Raw genomic sequence first — 10,661 nt, forward strand, 5'->3', positions numbered from 1 at the left:
TAAGGCCTATGGAAAATTTTACATGTCTATTTGAATGATGATCTGTTGTGAGAGAATTTTTTTTAATCTTCTGATTATTACATTGGCCAAAATTGAGCTTTATTCCAAATTCAGCTGTCTAATTACTGTATTTTTCTGTAAATCATGATTTCAATTGCCTATTTCATTTTGTTCATAACAATGTTTTTAAGCTTTAATACAACCGAATTGGTAAACAGAAGTAGTGTTTGGACCTAATGTAATCTGGTTTCAACAGCTTGCTACTGAAGACAAACTAAGAGTTGAATGTAGTTTTGTAACTATCAACAATAGATTTTCTCATGTGTCACTTTTCAGTTGAAAATGATTATTTGGAGATCATGAGATCACGGTCTGGTGTGACATAGGTTTTAGAAAAATATTTTCTTTATCGTGCCACACAACATCCCTATAACATTCTGATTAAATGTTTTTGCTTGAATCCTATGGTAAAATACTAAAATAGTTGAACAGTTACATTACTAGTAGATCTCAAATAGTTCAAGTGAAATTCTATAAAGCAAAAGAAGTTCTGGTAACTCTGGGAGTCCCGCAAGGGTCTGATTTAGGACCACTTCTTTTTAATAATTTTATTGATGATATATCTGTCTCAGTGACGTGACCATTTTCAACATGCTATTTCTTGTTTGTTAATGAAGCGTAATTTTAATTTAAGGCTGTTCATCAATTATGATGAAAATGACTACTATATCATGGAAGATAATCGATTCCTACAAATACCTTGGTTTTAGAGGAGGCTGTTCTCTTATAAATTAATTAGTAATTAAAACTAAATGATAATTTTCATGCGATAATTATAGTTTGTATAGCCAATGATTCATTCAACCTCCTTTTTTATCTGCCCCTGGAAAAACAATCAAGAATGATGATCCATATATCCAGTATTTTTCCCTCCCTCGAGAGCCCATATAATCATCTTTTATACAATATTGCCTACTGAAAATTTACAAGTTTGTTTGATTGATGATCCGTTGTGAGAGAGAATTTTTTTTATCTTCTGGTTATTAAATTGGCCAAAATTGGGCTTTATTCAAATTCAGCTGTCTAATCACTGTACTTTTCTGTAAATCATGACCTCAATTGCCTATTTCATTTTGTTCTTAAAAATATTTGTAAGTTTTAAGACAATAGAATAGGTAAACGGAAGTAGTGTTTGGACTTAATATAATCTGGTTTTAACAGCTTGCTACTGAAGACACCCCATACTCATGCATTAAGGTTCAATACGTTTTTAAAATTATGCTGAAAGAGTTAAAGTATTAAAAGACAGTAAAACCAAGAGTTAAAAGTAGTTTTGTAACTATCAACAATAGATTTTCTCATGTGTCACTTCTCTGTTGAAAATTTAATAGCAATTAAATCCACTAATTTCGTGGTCCGCTTGACCAATTAATATATTACAATTAATTAAGGTTTTTAGTCGAGATAAAAAACCTTAATTAATTGTAATATATTAATTGGTCAAGCGGACCACGAAATTAGTGAATTTAATGATTTAAAATGAAGTGTACTTCACTAAAGCTCTCCGTGGCCATTTCATTTGTCGTCGAGAATCCAATCCGATTACACATTTGAAAAATGGCAAAAAGGAGGGAAAATTCAAAAGGTGGGGTTGAGATGGGAAGTTAGAGTCGAAGTCACGATAGCTCAAGTGGTAGAGCAGCGGCGTATCTAGCCGAAGATCGTGGGTTCGAATCCCTCTCGTGCCATTGACTTTTTTATCTCAATAGCAATATTAAAGTCGTGATTGTAAATGTTCGATGTTGCTACAGTGGATCGTCAGATTGCTCTTGTAGACAATTGAATCCTTTTGGATGGCATTGAGTTACAGGACTCCCTTGCACAGCACCTGTAATTGTAGTGTAGATGCTGGTGGTAAAGAGATTTCATTTACCCCCTTTTGCGGTTACCAAATTAGCGTTAGCCACCTGCCGTGTTACCGAAGCACTATCACCTTTCCATCAGACTCTGCAACGTCTCGGATAAAAACACTATTTACTTGTATCAGGCGGTAATTAATTGTGGGCGAACGATTTTGTAGATTCTTCGTTGAGCATTTGAAGTAAAGCCTGTCTTTTGTTTAAATGTAATGTTTATTGTCCGGTTTGTTTTTATATTCTGGACGGATCGCGATAGATAATTAATTAGCGTTACCTTATGCATTTAGATGCAACATTTTGCTCAATGAAAGTTTCCTCTTTTAAGATGGAATTTTCGTCGACCTAGGAACGTAAACGGTCATCCGGAGTTATAATCCATTCCGGGCTTTCAGACACGTCAAGGTTCAAGTTATCAGCATTGACGAACTTAGTTCGTCCCAAATAATGTGGACTTCGACCCGTCTGAATTTGGCATTAAAAGAAACAACAAAAATATGGTCTTGCAATACACTGGGTCGTTATAATTTCTCCATTTATCATGCGCAAATTATTTGATAATTTTTATGTTATTTTCTACGTACGTTTATGGTCGTGGTTACACCAATTGTTATTTTGAGTAATTTCTCAAACTTGGCTTAAAGAAATGAATGCCACTTCTTTATTTTAATAAATTTTTGTTGTTTTATTCGGTCTTCAACCAACTTTGCCAACCTGATAATAAAAGTGATCCTGGTCTCGTTGCGTAGGTCTGTAAGACGGATTTTCGCTTTTCACCATCTTCAGTTTTGGGTTTGTTATATAACAATATTAACAGAAACCTGTATTTATTAGAAAATAAATCGAAATGAAGAGCAAATAGTAAGTCAGTCAGAGGACGGAAAGGGTAAGGAAAAAACATCGCTGATCGAGCGTCCAGAACAATCCATGATAGAGCAAAACAGCGAGGACAGGGGGACCTGCCGACCAAAGTAAAGGATCATTATACAACAGATACGAAGGGGATGATGATGTTAAAGATGGATGATTCTAGAAAGTGGGGTTAGTGCTCCCCAAACAATGAAGCCTTTTGGCTTATGGTACCTCCTGGCTCCTTAGTTTCTTACTTCAGTGCGATCGACTCAATACTTCTCACAAGTATTAGGTCATTGATATTTTGCGCCTAAGTAATTGTGCCGTTGCTTCGCATTCGAAGATGATATGGTTTCTTCCTGTTTTCTGCTGTTTCTTCCTCCTCATTGCATAATCTGCAAATGGGGTCATCGTTGAATATGCCAATGATATGTGGATATTTTCTCAGATGCCAATGACTGGGTCATATCACTCCTCATTGGGTAATGGAGAATGCTGTATTTGTTTTGGTCATTCCAAGTATAGGTTCAGAGATTCAGAGCTTATATGATTATGCACATCCTCCTCTGGCCAGTGTGTCTGCTTTTCGGTACCCCAAATACCTTTGTTTCCGGGCATCCAAGGTATTATCAAGTTGTTGTGTTTCCCCAGGTTTTGGAGAGACTTTGGATGTATTCAGTGAATAATTTTGATTTGATATTTTACACGCTAATGCTTTAATAGCTGCTTGGCTATCAGATTTTATGAGGATATTTTTGCCATTGTAACTTCTTTTAAGCTCATGTTTTGGGTTTGTACAAAAAATGCGCGATCCGGATCCTTCATTTGTTTTGGAGCCATCTGTATATCATAACGTTGTATATACGGCAGACGGTTTTTATCCATGCCGTTATTTTATGTTAAGGCATATGTTCTATTTTGTAAACATTTTTTGCACTAATAAAGCATTATTATTATTATTGTTATTATTATTATTATTAACGTTGTATATGATTCTCTCCTGAGTTCTTCCTCTCCTTTATAGTCTATTAAGACATGTTATAAAGAATTAATTAAGGTTTTTAGTTGAAATAAAAAAAGTCAATGGCACGAGCGGGATTCGAACAATGGAAATTGAAAAATGGCAAAAAGGAGGGAAAATTCAAAAGGTGCGGTTGAGATGGGAAGTTGGTGTCCGAGTGGATCGAGGTCACGATAGCTCAAGTGGTAGAGCAGCAGCGTATCAAGCCGAAGATCGTGGGTTCGAATCCCGCTCGTGCCATTGACTTTTTTATCTCAACTAAAAACCTTAATTAATTGTAATATATAATTGGTCAAGCGGACCACGAAATTAGTTAAGTTATAAAGAATGTTTCCGCGATCATATAGTCAATCCCCACTTCTGGGAATGGGTGTTTGATTGTATTGTTGTGTGCCCGGTTTGTTTAGTTCCCGTTTAATTTGATTGAGCCTAAATGAGCTTTTCCTAGCGTCTCCTTGCATGATTATTTCCAGTGGAGGTAGGTTTATCAGTTTCGAGTAAATTTGTAGGGGTTGTCTCACGGACCTTGTGATAGGTGGTTTGCTAGTCTTTGTACCTAGTGTTTGGGTATTTTATTTTTGTTGGGCTTTGGTCCAACAGATTAGTGATCCATAGGTTATTTTGGGTCTTATTACTGCCTTGTACAGCCAAGAGACCATTTTTTTAGACCCCAAGATTTGCCTAGGGTTTTTCTTAGCGATATTTTACCTATTGTTATGATATGCTACAGGTGAGGGTTCCAGGTTAACTTTTTGTCAAAGATTATTCCTAAGTATTTAACCTTACATTTTAGTTGCAGCATTTCGTTATAGACGCATAGACATTGTATTCTATTTACTTATTTATTTTTGTGAAGGTTTTTGATGGATTTGCTTTAAGGCAACACCTTTGTTCCACAATTTTAGTGCTCTTTGAGAGAGCTATTTTCATGTTGAGTCGAATTTTGCCCTGACTAGTATGACAGTATCGTTGAAACTCGTCTAGCAAATCTAAAACAGCGAAACTAAGTGGGCCAAAATAGCCGGGAACTAGTAAGCTACTATATCGATATGATGGATAGCAGACACAAACTCACCCACGAACAAGGTGAAAAAACGTAAAACAGCGAGATTAGGCTGGCAAAAATTGTTGTAGTGTGGTAGCTTCCGGTCATCCTGGTCAGCCTAGACTCGCAGTTTTAGCCAAGGATGAGAGTGGAACGTGAACCCGACGCGAAAACATAAAGCAGTGTGAGTAGGCGAGCCACAATTGTTCGAATTGTTTTAGTCTGGTCATTTCGGTATTCACGGTTCATCTAGTCTCGTGTGTTGGTTTAGAATGTCAGTGGACCCAAATCTGCTTCTAAACATCTGAAAAGTCGTATGAAAAACGTAAAACCATTAGACTAGGCGGGCCAAAATTGTCGGAAACGATCTAACTTCGATGTCAACATGTAACATGATCGTTTACGGTCATCCGGTCCGCCTAGACTCGCAGTTTTAGCCAAGGATGATAGTAAACAGAAACGAACTTCTGAACATGGCAAAAATCGTATGAAAAACCTAAAACAAAGAGACTGCAGACCAGGGCACTAGTAATCTAGTGCCTACGTAAAACGAACCTAGCAAAATGTGCAAATAATAATTATATTTCTCAGTCTAAAAAATAAAAGTTGTATAAGAATGGATACTGGACATGAAATCGTTTAAATCAATCCCTCCACGTGAATAAAATTAGTTTATCATTTAAAAAAGAAACAATTACATCAAGATTTGTGTAATTTTATTAATTATATTTTAATATCTTGTCTCTGTTATAATTCACCATGTTATAGGTTCCATCTGCATAATCCATTTCCTAGGATGTAATTACACCTTGGAGCAAATTTAAGAGACCCTTAGATCGGGAATGCCGGTTTGTCAAGCACACTTGACCTAAATCTAATCTATTCGTTGAGCAACAGAAATTTATCCTGTCATTGATAGAATGCAATGGATTTTAGAAAATAAAATATACCGGTTAAGATGATTTTGTAGCTACATATTTTGCATTTTTGACTTAATAGTTCAGTTTCGAAAAAAACTAACTGATTCTTGTTAAAAAAATATAAACATCAAACTCAACAAATAAGTAACTTTATCTGTCTAACTGTACAAGTAAATACATAAACCTTATTTTAAAAAAATATAACCAACAAAACATTAGAAATAGCTGGGTAAGTATTTCAAAATAGAAAGCGGATATATCAAGGGGACCTCCTTACTCCTTCATTTTTAACTGCATCCTTGACAAAATATTGGAAAGGTAACATATATTAAGATTCGCTGAAGACATCGTCTTTTTTAACAAAACCCGCATTTAATTTAAAGATTGATGGCTGGAAAAAGCAAATTGTAAAGCAGGACTCAAAATGAATTACAAATGAAGAACATAACGAAAATAAAAATTCGCGTGAACTTGATCGGAGTCACTTCGTTGCTTTCCCAAATTTTAACAAGGACTTTGACGAGTTGTTCTTTCCACAACTGGGTTTTAGGAGTGGGTTATGTTGGACATGGATTGAGCTAAGGGTTAGGGTAAGAGAAGAGTTTATCGTTGGACCATTCGAATTTTCATCGTGTTGTTGACATCATCGCCACCTCCCTCGAGCTTAAACAGTACTGCCCAGGTGGGTTCCTTGCCATATCCCAGGCCTTTGTTCGGGTATGGCATGAAAGTTTGTTGAGGAAGCTAGAACATCCTTCCATTTACGTACCTTTCCTCAAATCCTTCCTAATAAACGATACTTTCAGGTAGCTCAAGGCACTTTTTCTTCTTTTATTTTTCCAGGAAAGCTCGCTTGCACCCTTGCTTAACTCCTTTAAGTTGACCTCCCGTTGCATTCCACAACACCTTAACGTGATACGCCGATGGCACGACAATCCTCTCCCCATCGATCCTGTTACTTCCATTCGCGATCTCTATCCCACAGGAATATTCTTGAATCCTAGCTTCGACAGTGGAGAATCAAGGTAAATAATCATAAATCTAAATAGTTTTCACTCTTAACCGCAAAACTGTCCCGCCTGTTTATTTTATCCCTCCAGCGAAAATATACGCTATCTTGGACTTCACTTGGGTAAAAGATTTACGTGGAATCCAAATACAGGACTATAACGAAATGACTGTAACCTTCAATATAAAATGCTGAAGAAAATACGTGACGAAAGATCAAAACTAATAGCATAACAAAAAATAAAATAAATAAATTGCTCCAATTTAATATGAACTTGAACTGTAGGGTTTGCTCCAATCTCAACCTACGCTACGTCCCAAACCTTGACAACTATAAATTTGACTCGAAACTATCCACTCATGACAATCCATTAAATCGCAACTTGTCCAGTTCAAATCTTCCTTCTAACCTTCATAAAAGACCATGACGCGCAGGCGACCATCTGATTGGGCAACTTCAGCAACTCTAGGGTCTGCAGTTCATTTCTCGCCAATTACGGCCACTTTCACTGGTGGCCGTTCAAATCAATCACGTCAGACATGTAAATGTGCGTACAATATTGTTTATATGTACATCCTTGTAAATATAACACAATTTACTTGTTACATTTTGTTTGCAGTTGTAAAATAAATATTAAAAAAAAAAGAAAAAATCGTCAAAGAAAATATTTGATCAAATCTTATAAAACGGGAAATTGGGAGGAAGAAATTCGAGGTAGAATCGTAGAAATCTCATGACTATATTATCTCCGCTTCTTTGTAAGAAAAATACGGGTCTTTTTTAAATTTTTTACTACCAATTAATACTTACTTAGATTGATTAAAAAAACGGCCATTAATTTATATATTTATGCCTGGATTTAATATAAAATCTTTTTTTTCTGTTACAGTGTCTCCCGGTTCTAAAGACAAAGAGTGATTTTTTTAAAATGAATTTTTATCGCATTGTATAATCAAATGTAGGCAACCATTGACATCGGGCATATTCATGTTATGAATTAACTACACAACAAATTACCATCGAAGGATCTGTTATTAATTGAGGTGTCAGTAAACTCTAGTGGCAATCACGGCTCATTCATTCGAATTGTTGATTTCGTGCCGGAGAAAAGAGTGGCATCAACTCAGGAGCACAATAATGTAGGACGCATTCATTTGATAATCGTGATCCTAATGTACGGTTGTCATTTGTAATTGGATCCGCCATTAACTTTGTAACGCAAAAATTCATACAAACTGGTTGTGGGTAGCGCACATTTTCGTGTCGATTATATTTGTAGATTTCTCGTTGTTATATTTTTAATTTTTTTTTAATATTGAGAATTGGTTTAAGGTACAGGATCTAATAAAGGTTAGATATGAGTCTCTTTGGCCAAATGTCGCCAGAAATGTCTTGCCTTGTGGATGGTAGTAAAGGTAATCTTTTGTTGGCTGTAAATTTAACATGTTCTTACAGCATCCAATACAGCCTGTAAAAAGAACATATACAAGGGGATGACTAATTACTGATGATGGCGTCTGACATACCTAAACAGTAAGATTGGACGGACCAGGTTGATCGGAAAGTACCAAATTACCATTTACTCACCCTGCAGAAGACATGGTCGTCTCATTTGTACCGTAGTTGTTTCAGGATTGTCAGATGATTTTCGCCATATTCAGAGAGTGGTTTGGGCCTAATATCATATTTGACCAAAACAGCGTCAGAGTTAGATTGACGATGGAGTCTGACGTATCAAAACACTGAGACAGGACGGACCTGGATGACCGAAAACGACCTAACTGCGATTCATAAAATTTTGGTCAGCGTAGTCTCGTTCTTTTCATCGTTTCATTCGTTTTGTTCACGGGCGGGTTTGTGTGTACAATCATCCCAGACCAAAACAACGAAAATAGGCAGACCAGGATGACCGGAAACGGCCAAACGTCATGTTCATATCGAAGCTCGGTCGCTTCATTAATTAATAATTTATTTTTTTCCCGTCTATTCAGCTATTTTAGGTTTGGCAAACGATTTTGGTCATATTCAGAGGCCGGTTCTATCATCCTAGAGCAAAAGAACAAGACAAGTTAGACCAGGATGACCGGAAACGCCCAACTTCGTTCAATTTAGGCCCTCTGTTTTAGGATTGTCAGATGATTTTCGCCATATTTAGAGGCCGGTTCGTGTCTATTATCATATTAGGCCAAAATAGCGAAAAAGATACGTAGACCACTAACGATGGAGTCTGACAAATCAAAAATTGAGACTGGACGGACCAGGATGATCAGAAATAACAAACTATCATTGAATCACCCGTAGTTGATGTCTGTCTTACAATAACATAACTGTTTTTGGTTTGTCAGACGATTTTCTTATATTCAGACTCCGGTTTGCATCTACTATCACATTAGGCCAAAACAGCGACAAAGATACGTAGACCACTAACGATGGTGTCTGACAAATCAAAAATTGAGACTGGACGGACCAGGATGATCAGAAATTACAAACTAACAATGAATCACCCCGCAGACGATGGCTGTTTAACAATAGCATAACTGTTTTTAGTTTGTCAGACGATTTTCTTATATTCAGAGGCCAGTTTGTGCCTATCATTTTAAACCAAAACAGCGACAGTAAGGTAGATTACTGACGATGACGTCTGAGCAGTGAGAAGGACGGATCATGATGACTAAAAACGACCGAGCTATAACAATCATACAATTTTGTCCTGCCTAGTCTCGTTGTTTTATGTTTTTTGTCAGTTCATGTAGTGGTTTGTATCTATTACCATTCTAAACCATAACAGAGATACTAGGCGGGCCAAGAGTATCGGAAAGGACCGAACTTCAAGAATTCATACAATTTTGGCCACCCTAATCTCCCTGTTTTTCGTGTTATCGTCATATTGACATGTAGGTTTGTGTCTACTATCATCCTAGACAATAACGACGAGAATAGGCAGAACCGAAAACGACCAATCTACACATCGATATCGTAGCTTGGTACATTCAGTCAATTTTGGCCCCCTTAATCTGCTATTTCAGGTTTATGAGATGCGTTTCGGCAACAAAAAAGACCACCTGCGACCACCAAGTTTGCAAGAAAAAGGCCAGCTTTGGACATGCGTATTTACTCAGCCTTTTAAGTCACAGACCAGCACTAGGTCTCTTATTTTACAAAATTCTACGCTGAACAAATTGACTTTTTTTAATGTTTCCCTAGCTTTGGCCATTTATCAGTAAATTCAAAAATTCGGCAACATGTCAATTTTTGTAATTTTTACCAAAACTTTAAATTGAACTGGAAATCATCCTTGAGCGGCGCCCTATGGCAATCGATAGGAAATTTTAATAAGCTGTCAATCGGTCAACTTCAAAGTAAGAGAAAGTAAGAATTTTCTTTTCCCTGTTTACTTTTTTGAAAGAGTCCTCGGAACGAAAGTTGTAGTGCGAAAAATTTGCGAAAACATGACGGTTCAAAATTTATGCATTCTTGAAAATCGGGAGAGAGGGAGTGATCGGTTTTATCCATGAACACTAAAAACCACGTTTTTTGACCAAAAAAAAACCGAATAACTCGAAAACGGTTGTTAAATTGGGCAAAGTTGAAGTTGGTCAATTAACAGCTTACTAAAATTTCCTATCGATTGCGACAGGGCACCGCTCCAGGACGATTTCCTGGCTCCACAGCTCAATTTGAAGTTTTGGTAAAAAGTGCAAAAATTAACATATTCCCTACTTTTTGAATTTACTGATGAATGACTAAAGCTAGGAAAGCATTTTAAAAAGCCATCTTGTTCAGCGTAAAACTTTCTAAAAAATGAGACTTACCGCAGGTCTATGACTTAAAAGCCTGAGATAATTGCATTTCCAAAGTTAGCCATTTTTTCGTGCAAAAACCTGTTGGTCGGTTTTTT

Source organism: Cimex lectularius, unplaced genomic scaffold (genome assembly GCF_000648675.2).
Source record: "Cimex lectularius strain Harlan isolate CLEC.00 unplaced genomic scaffold, Clec_2.1 scaffold280, whole genome shotgun sequence".
Classification (NCBI taxonomy): Eukaryota; Metazoa; Arthropoda; class Insecta; order Hemiptera; family Cimicidae; genus Cimex; species Cimex lectularius.